This window comes from Oncorhynchus masou, chromosome 1 (assembly GCF_036934945.1).
Source record: "Oncorhynchus masou masou isolate Uvic2021 chromosome 1, UVic_Omas_1.1, whole genome shotgun sequence".
NCBI classification, from domain to species: domain Eukaryota; kingdom Metazoa; phylum Chordata; class Actinopteri; order Salmoniformes; family Salmonidae; genus Oncorhynchus; species Oncorhynchus masou.
Window position 1 is genome coordinate 24,683,100 of NC_088212.1, and position 23,378 is coordinate 24,706,477.

General features: G+C 44.5%; 1 long non-coding RNA gene across 1 annotated transcript; it reads right to left on the reverse strand.

Moving 5' to 3' along the window:
* Window positions 1–6,295: 6,295 nt before the first annotated feature.
* On the reverse strand, window positions 6,296–21,827 carry LOC135549153 (uncharacterized). The gene is made up of 4 exons (XR_010456957.1): window positions 21,628–21,827; window positions 20,906–20,967; window positions 8,143–8,204; window positions 6,296–7,948 (listed from the first exon to the last, which is right to left on the reverse strand). It is a non-coding gene; the product is annotated as an uncharacterized LOC135549153 (long non-coding RNA).
* Window positions 21,828–23,378: the final 1,551 nt, after the last annotated feature.

Here is a 23,378-nt window from a genome sequence, read left to right on the forward strand (position 1 = left end):
TAATCTGTGAGGTATGGTAGGATGTGAATACAGTGGAGGTAAACCTAGGTATTGAGTGATGAAGAGAGAGATATTGTCTCTAGAAACATCATTGAAACCAGGAGATGTCATCGCATGTGTGGGTGGTGGAACTAATAGGTTGGATAAGGTATAGTGAGCAGGACTAGAGGCTCTACAGTGAAATAAGCCAATAAACACTAACCAAAACAGCAATGGACAAGGCATATTGACATTAAGGAGAGGCATGCTTAGTCGAGTGATCAAAAGGGTCCAGTGAGTAGAGGTTGGTTGGGGTCCCGGCGATTTAGACAGCTAGCCAGGCCATCGGTAGCAAGCTAGCATAGGATGGAGGTCTGTTATTAGCCACCTCGTGCGTTCCGTCGGTAGATTAGTCGGGTTCTGTGTGGTAGAGGGGATTAATCCAAATCACACAACAACAACAAAAAAACAATAGATATAGTTATAGAGGCCCAAGAAAAAAAGAAAAATAATAATAAAAATAAATAAAATTGTCCAATAGGTCTATTCAGATAGCAGCCGATAAGACAGCTAACGGTTAGCGGACCGCAGATGGGCGTTCAGGTAACGTCGCGACGGAGGAGCCAGCCGGATAACTCCTTTGGGTAGATAACGTCGGTAGTCCAGTTGTGAAGGCCCGGTGGGGCTCCGCGTTGGCAGTAAAACGGGTCCGGATAGGTGATAGTAGCCCAGGAGTGATTGATGGAGCTCTTCAGCTGGCTAGCTCCGGAATAATTGATGTTTGCTCCGGAATCGACGAAAGCCGATAGTCATACGGATAGCAGCTAGCTAGCTGCGAGATCCAGGTATGAATGTCCAAAGTTAGCGGTTGATATCCAGGGACATGGAGAGAAAAATAGGTCCGGTATGTTCAGTTCCGAGCCGTACAAAACTGGCGATAGATTTTCGAGCTAAAGGATAGCTGATGACCACAAACCGTGGTTAGCTGAATACTAACGATTAGCCAGTAAAGAAGCTAACTAGCTTCTGATTAGCTTCTGGCTAGCTTCTATGGAGGATTACAGATTTGAGGTAAATAATACTTTTTTTATATAAATATAAATCGGAGAGGCGGGTTGCAGGAGAGTGTTTTGAAGATGAGTTTATGGAAAATAAAAAGGTATTTGAAAAAGGTTTCATGTATCATGTATGTTATAGGGATCAGATCTGGCTGACTTTTTCACCTGAACTGCTCATTGGCTGTCCATAATGAGCCCAGCGAGCAGGATGTGTAACTGGGCTCTGCAATAATTAGCTCACAGAGCAATTACAAATACTTTTTCTTGTTTTAAAAGCGTCATTACAACTAGCAACATGACAGACAGTCACCTCTAAGCAGGACTCAGTAGAAACGCTATGTGTTGGATTTGTCCATGTCTCGCTAAATTAACCTAGCTACCAGAACAGCTGTGGAGAATTTATATTACAGTTTTAAGGGATCTCTCTGAAGGTTTTAGATGATACAATGGTGCTTCGTCCTCTGGATGAAGAACCATACATCTCGGCTTGGCTTCATTGCATTATTATTTGGGGAACGTTGACATGCCATTTGTGTTGAAGGATGGATGAAAATAATGTAATTATAGTATCGTTATACATAGGTTAGCAGAAAAATCCGCATGAGATATCCATAGAACTGAGCCCTGCTGCATTTCAGCACCATGCCGCGGTCTCAGGTGCTGCCCAGACCCGAAACTTTTCAGCACCATGGCACAGTCCCCTGACGCCAAGAACGTCATTGATTTTAAATTATTCTAGGTGCAAGTGGTTATAATTTATTGCATGTCCTAGTTTTGCAGCTTTGCAACCTCAGAATTATAGCTAATGGATGGCAGCGAGTTACGTTTTTGTGCATGGTGATGAATGAGGATGCTTGATAAACCATAAATTAAACGTAAAAACGTGCACTTACACATATTTTCGTTTGGCAGAACTTTGACAAGATATGATCTGTTTTCTAATGACATTGACCGTTCATATAGACAATAAACCGAATTGTGACGTCATGTGTGTATGACATCTTTGGAGAATGCTCTGGCTTCAGCCAATCGGAATCGATTATTCAACAATGCTTTGGCATAATTCAAGGACGTTCATATTCACTTCAGTTGTCTGCGGATGGTTCACTGACGTTTTTTCAAAGGAGATATTAGTATTTCCTCTAAACAGCCTACAACAATAAGCTACACATCATGTCAGATGACAGCAAGGTATGGTTCATTTAGCCTATTTTGAGTTTAGAGGAGAAATTACTAACAATATAGTAGGTCACTAACACAGCAGTAGGTCTCACTGGTTTGATCCATGGACTGAAATCTGACCACGATTGCTGTTTTGTTTAAAATAGGAGCGAATAAGTTGTTTCACAAAGTCACAACCAAGGACTGATATTGACCTCTCATTTATCCACCAGAGCGTGAAATGGGAGGATCCCCCGGATGACCAAAATAAGGTTGTGGAGAATATGAAGGATGAAACAGAGACACATGAGACCAACAAGAACAGGACAGGAGGCAAGGTAAGAAATATGCTGTCCTTTACACATGTTCTGCTTACTTAGGCACAGATCTAGGATTAGTTTACTATCACTAAATCCTAGGCTTAAAGCATTAGGAGGAGACGCTACACTGACCTTAGATCTGCTATGAGACCTATAATATGTTGTCATGTAGGCTAAACGTAAGTCCAGTGGCCGTGCCAAGAAGACTTCCGTGGAGGAGGACAGCAGCATTGGTGCAGGTCCGAGATTACTTCATGTTGGGTGCAGGTTGTGTTCAAATTCATCAGCACTGATCTGAGAAGATAGTATCTATATAGGTGAAAGCAATATAGTGGAGGCCCGCAGAAAGATGTGCTTTTACCTGTCCAGTGCAATCAAATCACTAAAGGTGAAGGAAATTAGGGATACAGTTCAGATTCAACTTTAGATTTCTCTTTGCGGTTTCCCAGAGTCTTCTCAGACACCCGGGTGTGGTTTCCGGGAAAGGGGATCTATCATTGAGCAGCTGGAGAAGGAGGCTTAGAGGACTCTAATGCCTTCTCTCAAGATTGGGACATGCTGTGCCCCAATCCTCCTCTCCTTCCTGAGGAGTCTAACTGATGAGCAATGTCCCATGTCTTTTTCCAACCTCACATACAACAACTCTGAATTTATAGTCATAGTGCACCTTCTAACCACAAATGGGATTTTAGACACTACACCGAACATCACTGTAACCACACCCCTAACTCTTCCTGTAAATCAAGAACAAAATGTCTCATGTACTTGCTAATAGCTTAATTAAATACACTTTTATTTTCCCACACATGGCTATCTAGTGACTCCACTAACTCAACACCAGTGTGCAGGTAAAATATGTTTCCTTTCTTTTCTTTTCTCTAGCCAATGGAGAGGGATTCAGCATGGCATGAAAAATAACGTAAGTCTCTCCACATAAGGTTCTGGTCAAAAGTTGTGCGCTATATGGGGAATGGTGTCATGGAATTGCTTGATTGACAAAAACATTACTCTGTTTGTTGGCCATAGCTCACATTCGAGCAGCTCTCCATGCTGTGTCTGAAGATTGTTAAAGTCATGACCCAGACAGCCCACCGCATTCTCCTACCAGCGCTAGCTCGTATCATGGGGGTGAACCTGAGGAGTCTGAGGATTCCTTAGGCAGTCTGGATGAGAGAGAGAAAAGGCTGCTGATCAGTGAGATGAACTACTGGACTAAGGAGAGGAGGAGGAATGGCAGTGCAGGGTGCCGCCATAAATCCACTCGCAGAACCTCATCACCATGCTGTTCGCCTAAGAGGTATGTTCACAGCAATATTTCAACTTAATAATTGCAAGACCTGACCCATACTTATCAGAAATTATTAACTTGGAATTCACACCTTGTAGTTTTAAGTTCTGGTCAGAAATGTTGCCACTGAGGGGGTGGTTCCAGGTGAAAGTCATTTTTAACTGGGTAAGCCATAAAGTAATCTATGAATAAATACATCAAGTACATGCCTTTCAGAATTAATCATATTCTGATGTAATACAAACATAAAAATCAGGCAAAAATCATGTCAGTTGGCTTTAGGCTTCTAGAACTACGGTGGTATGAGAAGTAATCCATCATTGCTCTAATTTGGTTTTCAGGCTCACTAATGACCCAGATTAGATACCAGTTGGTCACATTTGCATGGCATAAGTGGTGATTGTGTGTTTATCTTCAAGGTCCCAGACCTCATTGCAGAGCTTGTCTGCAACTAGAGAGGCTCCCCTCAGAGGCTCTTTTTGGGGTAATGGAAGAGAGCCTCCTGATATCCCTGGTTGAGGGTCACTCCAACCCCACCTCCTCCAGCTCCTCCGAGTTGAGCTGTGCTATCGTGGGGGAGGTAGTACACCAGCTTAACTCTGGCCTCTCAGTGGCCATTCAGGCCAGCTCGGGAAGTTGCCCCCCTATGGACAGTCAGGGCATAGCAGCAGTCAAGGAGGTCATTCGGGTAGCCTCAGTGCAGATCCTGGCCGAGCTACAGAGCCAAACGTCTGAGCCAGAGTGGGTAGGGTTTATCGAGCCCCTCATGGACCCTGTGACCGATGATGTGCTGGATGACATTGTTGGCACAATGGACAACATGGCACAGGACTTCAACATCCTATTGGATCTGGCCAAGAAGATGACAATCTTGGGGTCTAAATTTCTGACCAATCTTCAGTGTGACCTTGATGTTGAGTGTCCATCTGGGAAAGAAGGGACCACTCACTTTCTCAAAGAGACTGGATCCTCTACCAGTGTGGTGGCCAGAAAGATTCAGACCCTCTCTTGCCCCGACTTTCAGTCTAAAGCCCTCAAGGCGGTGAGCACCATCCTTAAAAAGGAAAGTCAGCAGCTCTTCTGGCATGGCTCCTTCCTCTAGGCCTTCTAGTGCAGCTCCTAGCCTTACTGAAGCCCCACCTGAATATCAGCTGCACAGCCCTGACACCTGTAACCTCCACTGCCACAGTGATTGTTAAGGCATTTGTGGGAGGCATGGAGACGATAGCATCATTTGAAGGCACATGTGAAGCAGTTGATTGGCCAGTTCCTGTAAATGACCACAAAATAGGGTCTTCACAGAAAATAACCTTCTCTCCAGTCCGCACACTACGGCCGTATACGAGCAAAGCTGAGGGACCTTTTAACTCTATCCGCTCGAGAAGAAGGTGTGGCTAAGGATGCTTCTCTTCAGGAGTCTTCAGACACCCTGGAAAAGGCAACTGTTTCAACTGTTGAGGTCCAGCTACCCAGCACCGAACTTAGTAGTGTTCCCAGTGAGAGCTAACCAATACCAGATCTATGACTCTCCAATCTGGATACCAGTACTCAAGAAGTTCTTAGCAGTGTTTTTTCCATCTACAAGTCAGAGATATCAAAAGTGGAGAGTAAATCCTTGGCCGTTGTCAGTTCATCTGATGAGTCCCTAGAGGCTTGTTGGTTTGTTGATGGTGTCCTATCAAAGCTCGATGACTATACATACTATTTCCCAGTCACCCTCACCCAATGAAGACTTGAGCGTGCGTACTCAATATTCTCAACTGAGCTCAGAAGAGAGTATCAGAATCACAGAGTCCTCTGCTAGTCTTGATTCAGAGCATTAAGAAGCTCTCTAGCAATGACTTCCAGACTCAGGCAGAAGAGGCAGTGAGTAAAGTGCTGATGAGATCCAGTCATTCCTTTATCACACATATCAGCCATACTGGTCTCCAGAAAAGTCTGCAGGCTGGCTTATCATCTAGCTCACCATCAGAGATCCATGTCCTTTCAGAATCCATGTCCTCCATGTCCTCTGAGAATACAGCCTCTGGATTAGTGGAAACCTTTGTCAAAGGAATGGCGACTATTTTCCAGAAAAATGAGTCCACTGACACTGTGCTACTGGAAAGAAGTGGGAGAGTTTCGCAGTGCTCCCACGGGGGCTCCCAACTGGATGATACTGAATTGAGTGTTAAAATATCAGAGGAGATGCTTTGGTCAACAGCTAAGACCATCTGCGTCAGTATGAAGAACACACTTAAGGATTTCTTCACAGGGCTCAAGCCACCCGGATCCGAAAGGACAGAAAATGCTTCTTCCAAAGAGACCCTTGGGGAAATCCTGGTTGCTATCCAGAGTGAAATCTCAAACTTAGGGCGAATGAAGGATTCCAGGGAGCTCCTACAGATCAATGATATGGTAGGAACTATGCTGAAGGAGGTTGAGAAAAGTGAGGATGACAGTGAACAAGTCTGCCAAGACATCCCTAGAACCTGTTCATCTTTGTCCACTTCTTTAAATGGTCGTAGTTCCTTCAAAGCTCTTCAAAGAGTCCTAGGTCAGAGTGTGAGTTAGAGATCAACCTCCCTGGCACTCCCATCCCTGACGAAGTGCGTTTTGATCTGACCTGCCCCATCATCAGGAACTCCTGCATCGACACCTGGGTCTCTAAAATGCCAGAGATTTCTTCAAGTGACCTAAAGACAAATATGATGGCACACACAGATGAACACCTGTATTGTAACAGTCCAATGACTGACAGCAGTCGACCGCCGAGTGCTAAAGCCTCTTTTCGATCCTCCACTCCGTCTTTCACCAGCAAGGGAACCTCTTTAGTACCAAGGGGAGATGGGATTGACATTGAAGAGAAGGAGGTGTGCATCCCCCAGCAGCTCTGGCCATCTGAGGGAGCTCTTAATCACCCCGGACATCAGCGGTGCCACTGCATTCCCACTGCAGTACTTGATGTACTCCAGCAAAGATGATGTCATCTGTTTGGTCACCATACTGGTGATAAGGTTGCTATCAAAGATCAGACCCTCAGCCCTAGATGGACCCTCCCAACAGGCAGCAGACATGACAGAAATCTCAGCAACTCATCAGACAAGTCCTGTCTGAGTTCTGTGCTGCATCCAGATTCTCCAGGACACAGGCATATTCCCAGAACCTGTACATCCACTGGGTGTTCAGAGGTGTCCATAAAAACCTCATGGAGGAGTTTGGCTCTTATAACACTCTGCAAGCAGCTATTTCCTCCCAGGACCCTGCATTTGACAGAGTCCTGGTAAAGTCCTTGACCCAGCAGCTGGTACAGGGATGCAAGGAGGCGTCAAGACCAGCTTCTGATGCAAAAAACCCATCAGACCAGGCTGAGACAGAGAGGGGGGCTGAGCAGAAAGCAAGAAGGAGCTTCCTTTGCTTTTCAATGACCAAACTCAGGATCAACTTCAAGGTATAGCAGGGAGTTAGCAATTGTTTTTTGTTCCAGTTATGTGCCTATGTTATTGATGTGGCTATGATAAGACAAATATGTACATGAAATAAATATGTTTTATTAATCGCTAAATTGTTGCCTTGGATTAAGAAGTGTTCCATTTATTTATTCTCTGTACCATTTTCTTTACCTTTTGTCTGTTAGCGTTCCAAGAGAGGAAACAAAAAGGACTGCCATTCAGTCCAGGAACAGACTGAGATTCCCTCTACTGATGGACATTGCATAGGTAAGGACTTTAAAGCTCTTCTATAGCTTGTAGTTTTGTTTAGGTGTGTGTTAGAAACATAGGTATCCCTAACAAACTCATAGCACTGTTATTTTTCATTGTTACTATACTGCATCTCTCTCTCTCTCTCTCTACCTCTCTCAACCTCTCAATTTTCGGCTATGAAAAGCCAACTGATAATTACTCCGGAGGTGCTGACCTGTTGCACCCTCTGTAACCACATTATTTTGTTGACTCTGCTCGTTATCTAGTCTCCCGTCTGTCCGGAGCTGCCAGAGTCTCCCGTCTGTCCGGAGCTGCCAGAGTCTCCCGTCTGTCTGGAGCTGCCAGAGTCTCCCGTCTGTCCGGAACTGCCAGAGTCTCCCGTCTGTCCGGAACTGCCAGAGTCTCCCGTCTGTCCGGAGCTGCCAGAGTCTCCCGTCTGTCCTGCGCAGTCAGCCAGCTCTGGCAGGTGGGGGAGGGGGGTCATTGTCTCTGATTGGGAACCATATGTAGGTAGCCTGTTTTGTCATTGTGGGTTGTGGGTGATTGTTCCCTGTATCAGTGTTTGTGCCACACAGCACTGTTTCGTTTATATTCACTTTGTTATTTTGTAATGTGTCATGTTCAGTTTATTCTATTAAAACATGGACACTTACCACGCTGTGTTTTGGTCCGATTCTTGCAACACTTCAGACGAAGAGGGGGAAATCCGTTACACCTTTGAAATAGATCAACAGATGATGTTTTAACAGATGATGTTTTATCTCCTCTCAAGGTCTGTTGATTTACAGTATCTCAGAATCAGGAACTGTTATATCCCATGTGATATGTCAAAACAGGTTGATGCATGTATTATCATGTTGCATTGGGTTTGTATTTGTATTTATTGTGGATCCCCTTTAGCTGCAGCAGCTACTCTTCATGGGGTCCAGTAAAATGAAGGCAGTTATACAATTGTAAAAACATTCCTATACATTCACAACAGATTTCACAAAATCCATGTTCCTGTTTGATTTCGGGGTAGGCTGTCAACAGCATGTACTGTGACACTATGATATGTATTCTGATCAAGTCAACAATACCTCTAGGCTTATCTGACGTCATGTATTTGATATCTTTATGTGAAGGTTAACGTCCATATTGACATCAGTTCATTGTGTTTGAGGACGGTTCACTGACAGGTTTTCAACGGATACGATTAGACAAGTTTAAAACCTGTTGAAACTAGGGGGCACTATTTTCATTTTTGGAAAAATAACGTTCCCAAAGTAAACAGGCTATGTTGTCAGGACAAGGTGGTAGAATATGCATATAATTGACAGCTTAGGATAGAAAACACTCTAAAGTTTCCAAAACTGTAAAAGTATTGTCTGAGTATAACAGAACTGATATTGCAGGCGAAAGCCTGAGAAAAATCCAATCAGGAAGGAACTCTTATTTAGAAAGCTCTTCGTTCCTATGCGTCCCTATTGAGCAGTGAATGAGATATCAACCACGTTCCTTTTTCTATGGCTTCCCTAATGTGTCTAGTGTCGGAATACATAGTTTCAGGCTTTTATTTTGAAAAATGAGCCTGAACGTCAACATTGCGTCAGTGGTCAGCTGGAGGCTCTCAGTGTTTTGTGCATAAAAGACAAATGCGGCCATTGTGTCAACTTCCGGCGCCGACAGAGATGGCCGCCTCGCTTCGCGTTCCTAGGAAACTATGCAGTTTTTTTTTTACGTGTTATTTCTTACATTAGTACCCCAGGTCATCTTAGGTTTCATTACATACAGTCGAGAAGAACTACTGAATATAAGAGCAGCGTCAACTCACCATCAGTACGACCAAGAATATGAATTTCGCGAAGCGGATCCTGTGTTCTGCCTTTCACCCAGGACAACGGAATGGATCCCAGCCGGCGACCCAAAAAAACGACTTTGTAAAAGAGGGAAACGAAGCGGTCTTCTGGTCAGACTCCGGAGACGGGCACATCGTGCACCACTCCCTAGTATACTTCTCGCCAATGTCCAGTCTCTTGACAACAAGGTTGATGAAATCCGAGCAAGGGTAGCATTCCAGAGGGACATCAGAGACTGTAACGTTCTTTGCTTCACGGAAACATGGCTCACTGGAGAGACGCTATCGGAGTCGGTGCAGCCAGCTGGTTTCTCCACGCATCGCGCCGACAGAAACAAACATCTTTCTGGTAAGAAGAGGGGCGGGGGCGTATGCCTTATGGCTAACGAGACGTGGTGTGGTCACAAAAACATACAGGAACTCAAGTCCTTCTGTTCACCTGATTTAGAATTCCTCACAATCAAATGTCGACCGCATTATCTACCAAGGGAATTATCTTTGATTATAATCACAGCCGTATATATTCCCCCCCAAGCAGACACATCGATGGCTCTGAACGAACTTTATTTGACTCTTTGCAAACTGGAATCCATACATCCTGAGGCTGCATTCATTGTAGCTGGGGATTTTAACAAGGCTAATCTGAAAACAAGACTCCCTAAATTGTATCAGCATATCGATTGCGCAACCAGGGCTGGGAAAACCTTGGATCATTGCTATTCTAACTACCGCGACGCATATAAGGCCCTGCCCCGCCCTCCTTTCGGAAAAGCTGACCACCACTCCATTTTGTTGATCCCAGCCTACAGACAGAAACTAAAACAAGAAGCTCCCACGCTGAGGTCTGTCCAACGCTGGTCCGACCAATCTGATTCCACACTTCAAGACTGCTTCCATCACGTGGACTGCGATATGTTTCGTATTGCGTCAGACAACAACATTGACGAATACACTGATTCGGTGTTAGAGTTCATTAGAACATGCGTTGAAGATGTTGTTCCCATAGCTACGATTAAAACATTCCCAAACCAGAAACCGTGGATTGATGGCAGCATTCGCGTGAAACTGAAAGCGCGAACCACTGCTTTTAAATCAGGGCAAGGTGACCGGAAACATGACCGAATACAAACAGTGTAGCTATTCCCTCCGCAAGGCAAACAAGCTAAGCGTCAGTATAGAGACAAAGTAGAATCTCAATTCAACGGCTCAGACACAAGAGGTATGTGGCAGGGTCTACAGTCAATCACGGATTACAAAAAGAAAACCAGCCCCGTCACGGACCAGGATGTCTTGCTCCCAGGCAGACTAAATAACTTTTTTGCCCGCTTTGAAGACAACACAGTGCCACTGACACGGCCTGCAACCAAAACATGCGGACTCTCCTTCACTGCAGCCGAGGTGAGTAAAACATTTAAACGTGTTAACCCTCGCAGGGCTGCAGGCCCAGACGGCATCCCCAGCCGCGCCCTCAGAGCATGCGCAGACCAGCTGGCTGGTGTGTTTACGGACATATTCAATCAATCCCTATACCAGTCTGCTGTTCCCACATGCTTCAAGAGGGCCACCATTGTTCCTGTTCCCAAGAAAGCTAAGGTAACTGAGCTAAACGACTACCGCCCCGTAGCACTCACTTCCGTCATCATGAAGTGCTTTTGAGAGACTAGTCAAGGACCATATCACCTCCACCCTACCTGACACCATAGACCCACTCCAATTTGCTTACCGCCCAAATAGGTCCACAGACGATGCAATCTCAACCACACTGCACACTGCCCTAACCCATCTGGACAAGAGGAATACCTATGTGAGAATGCTGTTCATCGACTACAGCTCGGCATTCAACACCAACTGGGTACTGGACTTCCTGACGGGCCGCCCCCAGGTGGTGAGGGTAGGCAACAACATCTCCAGCCCGCTGATCCTCAACACTGGGGCCCCACAATGGTGCGTTCTGAGCCCTCTCCTGTACTCCCTGTTCACCCACGCCTGCATGGCCACGCACTCCTCCAACTCAATCATCAAGTTTGCGGACGACACAACAGTGGTAGGCTTGATTACCAACAACAACGAGATGGCCTACAGGGAGGAGATGAGGGCTCTCGGAGTGAGGTGTCAGGAAAATAACCTCACACTCAACGTCAACAAAACAAAGGAGATGATTGTGGACTTCAGGAAACAGCAGAGGGAACACCCCCCTATCCACATCGATGGAACAGTAGTGGAGAGGGTAGTAAGTTTTAAGTTCCTCGGCATACACATCACAGACAAACTGAATTGGTCCACCCACACAGACAGCATCGTGAAGAAGGCGCAGCAGCGCCTCTTCAACCTCAGGAGGCTGAAGAAATTCGGCTTGTCACCAAAAGCACTCACAAACTTCTACAGATGCACAATCGAGAGCATCCTGGCGGGCTGTATCACCGCCTGGTACTGCAACTGCTCTGCCCACAACCGTAAGGCTCTCCAGAGGGTAGTGAGGTCTGCACAACGCATCACCGGGGGCAAACTACCTGCCCTCCAGGACACCTACACCACCCGAAGTTACAGGAAGGCCATAAAGATCATCAAGGACAACAACCACCCGAGCCACTGCCTGTTCACCCCGCTATCATCCAGAAGGCGAGGTCAGTACAGGTGCATCAAAGCTGGGACCGAGAGACTAAAAAACAGCTTCTATCTCAAGGCCATCAGACTGTTAAACAGCCACCACTAACATTGAGTGGCTGCTGCCAACACACTGACTCAACTCCAGCCACTTTAATAATGGGAATTGATGGGAAATGATGTAAAATATATCACTAGCCACTTTAATAAACAATGCTACCTAATATAATGTTTACAAACCCGACATTACTCATCTCATATGTATATACTGTACGCTATATCATCTACTGCATCTTTATGTAATACATGTATCACTAGCCACTTTAACTATGCCACTTTGTTTACATACTCATCTCATATGTATATACTGTACTCGATACCATCTACTGTATCTTGCCTATGCCGCTCTGTACCATCACTCATTCATATATCTTTGTGTACATATTCTTTATCCCCTACACTTGTGTGTATCAGATAGTAGTTTTGGAATTGTTAGATTACTTGTTGGTTATTACTGCATTGTCGGAACGAGAAGCACAAGCATTTCGCTACACTCGCATTAACATCTGCCAACCATGTGTATGCGACAAATAAAATTTGATTTGATGTGTTTCTCTCTTTCCTTCTAAGAAGCCACCAGTCCCGGTTGATATATTATCTAATAGATATTTCAAAAACACCTTGAGGATAGATTATAAACAACGTTTGCCATGTTTCTGTCGATACTATGGAGCTAATTTGGAATATTTTTCGGTGGTTGATATTAGAAAATAAGTATGATTGGAAGTTTAGGCAAGTAATTCCAATTGGGGAATTGTTGTGGGATGTTAGCATAACATATTGCGCGTGTAGCATTCGTGCCATAGAGGATTGTGCAGGCCGGCAGGTTGCTACAGGATCCTAGTATCATGTATGTTATAGAGATCAGATCTGGCTGACCTTTTCACCTGAACTGCTCATTGGCTGTCCATAATGAGCCCAGCGAGCAGGATGTGTAGCTGGGCTCTGCAATAATTAGCTCCCTGAGCAATTACAAATAACTATTCTTGTTTTAAAAGCGTCATTACAACTAGCAACATGACAGTCAGTCACCTCTAAGCAGGACTCAGTAGAAACGCTATGTGTTGGATTTGTCCATGTCTCGCTAAATTAACCGAGCTACCAGAACAGCTGTGGAGAATTTATAAAACAGTTTTAAGGGATCTCTCTGAAGGTTTTAGATTATACAGTGGTGCTTCGTCCTCTGGATGAAGAACCATACATCTCGGCTTGGCTTCATTGCATTATTATTTGGGGAAACGTTGACATGCCATTTGTGTTGACGGATGGATGAAAATAATATAATTATAGTATCGTTATACATAGGCTAGCAGGAAAATCCGCATGAGATATCCATAGAACTGAGCCCTGCTCCATTTCAGCACCATGCCGCGGTCTCAGGTGCTGCCCAGACTCGAAACATTTCAACACCATGGCACGGTCCCCTGACGCCAGCGGACAGCTCCACAGTGCTGAAAAGGTTCAAGTCCCCTAGAACGTCATTGATTTTAAATTATTCTAGGTGCAAGTGGTTATAATTTATTCCACGTTCTAGTTTTGCAGCTTTGCAACCTCAGAATTATAGCTAATGGATGGCAGCGAGTTACGTTTTTGTGCATGGTGATGAATGAGGATGCTTGATAAACCATAAATTAAACGCAAAAACGTGCACTTACAAATATTTTCGTTTGGCAAAATTTTGACAAGCTATGATCTGTGTTCTAATGACATTGACAGTTCATATAGACATTAGACTTAGGCCTAATTGTGACATCATGTGTGTATGACATCTTTGAAGAATGCCCTGGCTTCAGCCAATCGGTATCGAGTATTCAACAATGCTTTGGCATAATTCAAGGACATTCATATTCACTTCAGTTGTCTGCCGATGGTTCACTGACGTTTTTTCAAAGGAGGTATTAGTATTTCCTCTAAACAGCCTACAAAAATAAGCTACACATCATGTCAGATGACAGCAAGGTATGGTTCATTTAGCCTATTTTGAGTTGAGGAGAAATTAATAATAATATAGTAGGTCACTAACAAAGCAATAGGTCTCACTGGTTTGATCCATGGACTGAAATCTGACCACTATTGCCGTTTTGTTTAAAATAGGAGCGAATAAGTTATTTCACAAAGTCACAACCAAGGACTGATATTGACCTATCATTTATCCACCAGAGCGTGAAATGGGAGGATCCCCCAGATGACCAAAATAAGGTTGTGGAGAATATGAAGGACGAAACAGAGACACATGAGACCAACAAGAACAGGACAGGAGGCAAGGTAAGAAATATGCTGTCCATTACACATGTTCTGCCAACTTCGGCACAGATCTAGGATTAGTTTACTATCACTAAATCCTAGCCTTAAAGCATTAGGAGGACACGCTACACTGACCTTAGATCTGCTATGAGACCTATAATATGTTGTCATGTAGGCTAAACTTAAGTCCAGTGGCCGTGCCAAGAAGACATCCGTGGAGGAGGACAGCAGCATTGGTGCAGGTCCGAGATTACTTCATGTTGGGTGCAGGTTGTGTTCAAATTCATCAGCATTGATCTGAGAAGATAGTATCTATATAGGTAAAAGCAATATAGTGGAAGCCTGCAGAGAGATGTGCTATTACCTGTCCAGTGTAATCAAATCACTAAAGGTGAAGGAAATTAGGGATCAAGTACAAATTCAACTTTAGATTTCTCTTTGCGGTTTCCCAGAGTCTTCTCAGACACCCGGGTGTGGTTTCCGGGATAGGGGATCTATCATTGAGCAGCTGGAGAAGGAGGCTCAGAGGACTCTAATGCCTTCTCTCAAGATTGAGACATGCTGTGCCCCAATCCTCCTCTCCTTCCTGAGGAGTCTAACTGATGAGCAAGTGCCATGTCTTTTTCCAACCTCACATACAACAACTCTGAATGTATAGTCATAGTGCACCTTCTAACCACAAATGGGATTTTAGACACTACACCTAACATCACTGTAACCACACCCCTAACTCTTCCTGTAAATCAAGAACAAAATGTCTCATGTACTTGCTAATAGCTTAATTAAATACACGTTTATTTTCCCTAAAATGGCTATCTAGTGACTCCACTAACTCAACATCAGTGTGCAGGTAAAATATGTTTCCTTTCTTTTCTTTTCTCTAGCCAATGGAGAGTGATTCAGCATGGCATGAAAAATAACGTAAGTCTCTCCACATAAGGTTCTGGTCAAAAGTTGTGCGCCCTATAGGGAATGGTGTCATGGAATTGCTTGATTGACAAAAACATTACTATGTTTGTTGGCCATAGCTCACATTCGAGCAGCTCTCCATGCTGTGTCTGAAGATTGTTAAAGTCGTGACCCAGACAGCCCTCCGCATTCTCCTACCAGCGCTAGGTCGTATCATGGGGGTGAACCTGAGGAGTGGGGCAACCTCCCCAGAATCCCAGTGCTCTCTGACAGGGTCTGAGGATTCCTTAGGCAGTCTGGATGAGAGAGAGAAAAGGCTGCTGATCAGTGAGATGAACTACTGGACCAAGGAGAGGAGGAGGAATGGCAGTGCAGGGTGCCGACAAAAATCCACTCGCAGAACCTTATCACCATGCTGTTCGCCTAAGAGGTATGTTCACAGCAATATTTCAACTTAATTATTGCAAGAACTGACCCATACTTATCATAAATTATTAACTCGGAATTCACACCTTGTAGTTTTAAGTTCTGTTCAGAAATGTTGCCAGTGGGGGGGTGGGTCCAGGTGAAAGTCAATTTTAACTGGGTAAGCCATAAAGTAATCTATGAATAAATAGATCAGGCATGCCTTTCACAATTAATCATATTCTGATGTCGTACAAACATAAAAATCTGGCTCACTAATGACCCAGATTAGATACCAGTTGGCCACATTTGCATGGCATAAGTAGTGATTGTGTGTTTATCTTCAAGGTCCCAGACCTCATTGCAGAGCTTGCCTGCAACTCCTCCCCTCATGGAGGAGCCTCTGAAGGCTCTTTTTGGGGTAACGGAAGAGAGCCTCCTGATATCCCTGGTTGAGGGTCACTCCAACCCCACCTCCTCCAGCTCCTCCGAGTTGAGCTGTGCTATCGTGGGGGAGGAAGTACACCAGCTTAACTCTGGCCTCTCAGTAGCCATTCAGGCCAGCTCGGGGAGTTGCCCCCCTATGGACAGTCAGGACATAGCAGCAGGCAAGGAAGTAATTCGGGTAGCCTCGGTGCAGATCCTGGCCGAGCAACAGAGCCAAACGTCTGAGCCAGAGTGGGTAGGGTTTAGTCCCCTCATGGACCCTGTGACCGATGATATGCTGGATGTCATTGTCGGCACAATGGACAATGGACAATCTTGGGGTCTAAATTTCTGACCAATCTTCAATGTGACCTTGATGTTGAGTGTCCATCTGGGAAAGAAGGGACCACTCACTTTTGCAAAGACACTGGATCCTCTACCAGTGTGGTGGCCAGAAAGATTCAGACCCTCTCTAGCCCCGACTTTCAGTCTAAAGCCCTGAAGGCGGTGAGCACCATCCTTACAAGGAAAGTCAGCAGCTCTTCTAGCGTGGCTCCTTCCTCTAGGCCTTCTAGTGCTGCTCCTAACCTTACTGAAGCCCCCCTGAATACCAGCTGCACAGCCCTGACATCTGTAACCTCCACTGCCACAGTGATTGTTCAGGCATTTGTGGGAGGCATGGATATGATAGCATCATTTGAAGGCACATGTGAAGCAGTTGATTGGCCAGTTCCTGTAAATGACCACAAAACAGGATCTTCACAGATGATAACCTTCTCTCTTCTCTCTCTTCTCTCCCAACTGGATGATACTGAATTGAGTGTTAAAATATCAGAGGAGACAATTTGGTCAACAGCGAAGACCATCTGCGTCAGTATGAAGAACACACTTAAGGATTTCTTCACAGGGCTGAAGCCATCCGGATCCGAAAGGACAGAAAATGCATCTTCCAAAGAGACCCTTGGGGAAATCCTGGTTGCTATCCAGAGTGGAATCTCAAACTTCGGGCGAATTAAGGGTTCCAGGGAGCTCCTTCAGATCAATGATATGGTAGGAACTATGCTGAAGGAGGTTGAGAAAAGTGAGGATGACAGTGAACAAGTCTGCCAAGACATCCCTAGAACCTGGTCATCTTTATCCACTTCTTTAAATGGTCGGAGTTCCTTGTCCAGCTCTTCAAAGGGTCCTAGGTCAGAGTGTGAGTTAGAGATCAACCGCCCTGGCACTCCCATCCCTGACGAAGTGCCTTTTGATCTGACCTGCCCCATCGTCAGGAGGTCCTGCATCGACACCAGGGACTCTAAAATGCCAGAGATTTCTACAAGTGACCTAAAGACAAAGATGATGGCACACACAAATGAACCCTTGCATCGTAACAGTCCAATGACTGACAGCAGCCGACCACCGAGTGCTAAAACCTCTTTTCGATCCTACATCTCAGCAACTCATCAGACAAGTCCTGTCTGAGTTCTGTGCTGCATCCAGATTCTCCAGGACACAGGCATATTCCCAGAACCTGAACATCCACAGGGTGTTCAGAGGTGTACATAAAAACATTATGGAGGAGTTTGGCTCTTATAACACCCTGCAAGCAGCTATTTCCTCCCAGGACCCTGCATTTGACAGAGTCCTGGTAAAGTCCTTGACCCAGCAGCTGGTACAGGGATGCAAGGAGGCGTCAAGACCAGCTTCTGCTGCAACAAACCCATCAGACCAGGCTGGGACAGAGAGGGGGGCTGAGCAGAAAGCAAGAAGGAGCTTCCTTTGCTTTTCAATGACCAAACTCAGGATCAACTTCAAGGTATAGCAGGGAGTTAGCAATTGTTTTTTGTTCCAGTTTGGTGCTGATGTTATTGATGTGGCTATGATAAGACAAATACATGAAATAAATATGTTTTATTCAACACTAAATTGTTGCCTTGGATTCAGAAGTGTTCCATTAATTTATTTATTCTGTTCCATTTTCTTTACCTTTCTTCTGTTAGCGTTCCAAGAGAGGAAACAAAAGGACTGCCATTCAGTCCAGGAACAGACTGAGTTTTCGTCTACTGATGGACATTGCATAGGTAAGGATTTTAGAACTCTGCTAAAGCTTGTAGTTTTGTGTGTGTTAGAAACATAGGTATGCCTACCAAACTCATAGCACTGTTATTTTTCAACGTTACTATACTGCATCTCTCTCCCCTCCCTCCCTTCCTCCCTCCATCCCTCCATTTCTCTTGTGTTTCTAGCTCCAGTTTCAGGTTTCTCCCTCCATATCTCAGCCTGTCAAAAAACGATCCTTGATTGTCAGGGTCTTTTCAGCAATGATGAAGCCATTCAGGCGCTTCACCAAGAAGAACCTGTAACCTCTTACGCTGCATGAAGAACTACTTTTGTAAAAGCAAGACTTTTGACAAGAGGAATTTCTGCATGTCTACCCTTTCAAAGTCTATTTGATCAAATAAATGCAAATTATTTTATAAGAATTTCAAGTGTTTTGGAAGATTAGTAAAACTGAAGCAGAGACATGCACTAGTTCCCCCTTGGTTACACATTTATTGTGCAGTTTTTGAGTTGGCAGGACTTGGGGCAGCAGGTTGCCTTGTGGTTAGAGCATTGGGCAAGTAACTGAAAGGTTGCTAGGTCAGATCCCTGAGCTAACCATGTAAAAATATGACGTTCTGCTCCTGAACAAGGTAGTTAACCCACTGTTCCTAAGCTGTCACTGCAAATAAGAATTTGTTCTGAACTGACTTGTCTTGGAAAATAAATAAAATAACCACAGCTTGACTATAATACAATAGTTGCTGCATAGACTGTCAGATAATCAGTCTATTAATTTAGTTTGATTGGTAAGAGCTTATTAGCAGCAAAGGGAAAACACATAGAGGAGCATTAGCTATCTGCAGCTTGATCAACCCTCTGAGATGTCCATAGAGCTCAGAGACATGGAATTGTCCATAGAGCTCAGAGACATGATTGTGTCAAGACACAGATCTGGTGAAGTGTACCAAAACGTTTCTGCAATATTGAAGGTCCCCAAGGACACAGTTGCCTCCATCATTCTTAAACGGAAGAAGTTTGGAACCACCAAGACTCTTCCTAGAGCTGGCAGACAGACCAAACTGAGCAATCGGGGGAGAAGGGCAGTGCAGTGGAGCAGCAGTGCAGTGGAGTAGCTTCAACAGCCATAGGCCCAGGGATTTCACATCACATTCCATGATGCAATGCAGAATACGGCTTCACACAGAACAATCACCAAACCCATAAGATAACACTTAGCACAGCCAAACATCATGTATCACATGAAGAGGCATGTGTCTTCTCCAGACGTGATACCTTGTCATGGAGCTGCTGTTTCGATCTTCGCTCTCTCTCTCTCTCTCCCTCTCTAACACACCTGTTGTCTCGACCTCTGAATGTTCGGCTATGAAAAGCCAACTGACAATTACTTCGGAGGTGCTGACCTGTTGCACCCTTTCTAACCACATTATTTTGTTGACTCTGCTGGTCATCTATGAAGAATGTTCGAACGACAGTACTTGAAGAACGATCTGGCCTTATTGGCCGTGTACGCTTATAATCTCCACCGGCACAGCCAGAAGAGGACTAGCCACCCCTCAGAGCCTGATTCCTCTCTAGGTTTCTTCCTAGGTTCCTGTTTTTCTAGAGAGCTTTTCCTAGCCACCATGCTTCTAAATTTGCATTGCATGCTATTTGAGGTTTTAAGCTGGGTGTCAGAATAAGCATTTTGTGACATCTGCTGATGTAAAAAGGTCTTTATAAATAAATTGTACTGATTGATTGTATGAAATGGAGTAGCATATATCCATCATGTAAAATGAACATTGAGCACTGTCTCCATGGAGTATAGCACTGCAGCCTTAGGCAATGTATATTTACGTGGTGCATAACATTATCTCATATCACATGCATGGCAAGACATGATTGATGAAACCACCAGGAACCTGTTGTCACACCCTGACCATAGTTTGCTTTGTATGTTTATATGTTTTGTTTGGTCAGGGTGTGATCTTAGGGGCAATCTATGTTGTATCTATGTTGTATGTCTAGTTTGTCTGTTTCTGTGTTTGGCAAGATATGGTTCTCAATCAGAGGCAGGTGTTAGTCATTGTTTCTGATTGGGAACCATATTTAGGTAGCCTGTTTTGTCATTGTGGGTTATTGGTTCCTGTGTCAGTGCCACACGGGACTGTTTCGTTTATATTCATGTTGTTATTTTGTATTGTGTCATGTTCAGTTTATTCTATTCTATTAAAACATGGACACTTACCACGATGCGTTTTGGTCCGATGCTTGCAACACTTCAGACGAAGAGGAGGAAATCCGTTACAGAATCACCCACCACAAAAGGACCAAGCGGCGTGGTAACGGGCAGCAGCGATGTCAGGATTTCTGGACATGGGAGCGAGATCTGGGCTGTGTCACTACTTGGGAGGAGATAAACAGGTGGGCGGTCGACCCAGGGAGAGTGCCGGAGTCCGCTTGGGATTCTCTGGAGCAGTGTGAGTGATACCGGCGACTGGAGTCAGCACGGCGGCGCGGGAGGAAGCCCGAGAGGCAGCCCCAAAAATGTCTTTGGGGGGGGTGGCACACAGCGCAGGGGGGCACACGGCGCAGGTCTCCTACCTGGCTTCGCCACACTCCCCAACTCCCCGTGCTTACGGGGGAGAGAGAGAGGGGAACCGGGCAGGCACAGTGTTATGCTGTGGAGCGCACGGTGTCCCCGGTGCGGGTGCATAGCCCGGTGCGGTACATTCCAGCTCCATGTATCGGCCGGGCTCGAGTGGACATCGAGCCAGGTGCCATGAAGCCGGCTCTACGCATCTGGTCTCCAGTGCGTCTCCTTGGACAGGCGTTCATGGCACCACTTTGTTATTTTATATTGTGTCATGTTCAGTTTATTCTATTAAAACATGGATACTTACCACGCTACGTTTTGGTCCGATCCGTGCAATACTTCAGACGAAGAGGAGGAAATCCATTACACCTGTGAAATAGATCAGATGTTTTATCTCCTCTCAAGATCTGTTGATTTACAGCATCTCAGAATCAGGAACTGTCATATCCCATGTGATGTGTCAAAACAAGTTGATGCATGTGTTATCATGTTGCATTGGGTTTGTATATGTGGATCCCCTTTAGCTGCAGCAGCTACTCTGCATGGGGTCCAGTAAAATGAAGGCAGTTATACAATTGTAAAAATTCACAACAAAATCCACAAAATCCATGTTCCTGTTTGATTTCGGGGTAGGCTGTCAACAGCACGTACTGTGACACTATGATATGTATTCTGATTAAGTCAACAATACCTATAGGCATATCTGACGTCATGTATTTGATATCTTCATGTGAAGGCTCTTGTAACTACCCATTCGGACCCGGGAGAATTGTCATCAACTGACACGAAGTAGCATAACGCAATGGACAAATCTTACTAGAAAATATTCATGAAATCACAAGTGAAATATATCCAAACACAGCTTAGCCTTTTGTTAATCACCCTGTCATCTCAGATTTTGAAAATATGCTTTACAGCCAAAGCAAGACAAACATTTGTGTAAGTTTAGCCTGCTGCTAGCTAGGCATAATGCTATGCTAGGCTATCTGGTCACGAAAATCAGAAAAGCAATCAAATTAAATCGTTTACCTTTGTGCTTCGGATTTTTTCACTCACGAGACTCCCAGTTTGGTAGCAAATGTTCCTTTTTTTCCATAAATTATTTTGTAGCCAAAATTAGCTCCGTCAGTTCTTCACGTTTGGCTGAGAAAACGACCGGAAATTGCGGCCATGACAACTCCGAAAAATATTCCAAATTAGCTCCATAATATCTACAGAAACATGGCAAACGTTGTTTATAATCAATCCTCAAGTTGTTTTTCAAATATCTATTTGATAATATTCAACCGGGATAGAGCTTTTTTCAATAAGACCAGGTGGAAAAATGGCTACCTCGCGTAAAAGACAAAAGAGCCATCAGGTGGACACTGACGCAGAGTCTCTCAGGATAATTTAAAAAAAATAACAGCCTGAAACGATGTCTTGTGATACTAGACACATTAAGGAAGCCATAGAAAAAGGAATCTCGTTGATATCCCATTCACTGCTCAATAGGGAAGCATAGGAAGGGACTCTTTTTTTTAGAAGCCGCTGCGTTCCTGATTGGATTTTTCTCATTCTTTTGCCTACAATATCAGTTCTGTTATACTCACAGACAATAGCTTTACAGTTTTGGAAACTTTAGAGTTTTCTATCCTAAGCTGTCAATTATATGCAAATTCTATTTTCTGGTCCTGAAAAATAGCCCGTTTACTTTGAACGTTATTTTTCCAATTAAAAAACAAGACCCATAGATTCAACAAGTTAATGCCCACATGTTAATTGTGTTTGAGGACGGTTCACTGACGGGTTTTCAACGGATACGATTAGACTAGGTTTAACAGTTACAGAACGGCTGCAGTATCAGAGGCGCAGAGCCTTAATTAACGGGCTACACAAAATGGCTGACGACAGCCAGGTAAGGTTAATTTTAGCCCACGTTTAACGAGCTTTACAGTTGTCCTAATTCCATCTTGTTCAAATGGCAAGTCTGCCTTAAGTGCAGAAACGATGGTTGATATTAGAAAATAAGTATGATTCGAAGTTTAGGCAAGTAATTCCAATTTGAGAATTGTTGTGGGATGTTAGCATAACATATTGCGCGTGTAGCATTCGTGCCATAGAGGATTGTGCAGGCCGGCAGGTTGCTACAGGATCCTAGTATCATGTATGTTATAGAGATCAGATCTGGCTGACTTTTTCACCTGAACTGCTCATTGGCTGTCCATAATGAGCCCAGCGAGCAGGATGTGAAGCTGGGCTCTGCAATAATTAGCTCCCAGAGCAATTACAAATAACTCTTCTTGTTTTAAAAGCGTCATTACAACTAGCAACATGACAGACAGTCACCTCTAAGCAGGACTCAGTAGAAACGCTTATGTGTTGGATTTGTCCATGTCTCGCTAAATTAACCTAGCTACCAAGAACAGATGTGGAAAATTTATACTACAGTTTTAAGGGATCTCTCTGAAGGTTTTAGATGATACAGTGGTGCTTCGTCCTCTGGATGAAGAACCATACATCTCGGCTTGGCTTCATTGCATTATTATTTGGGAACCGTTGACATGCCATTTGTGTTGACGGATGGATGAAAATAATGTAATTATGGTATCGTTATACATAGGTTAGCAGGAAAATCCGCATGAGATACCCATAGAACTGAGCCCTGCTCCATATCAGCACCATGCCGTGGTCTCAGGTGGTGCCCAGACTCGAAACATTTCAGCACCATGGCACGGTTCCCTGACGCCAAGAAACGTGTCAGCACTATGAAGCGGACAGCTCCATAGTGCTGAAATAGT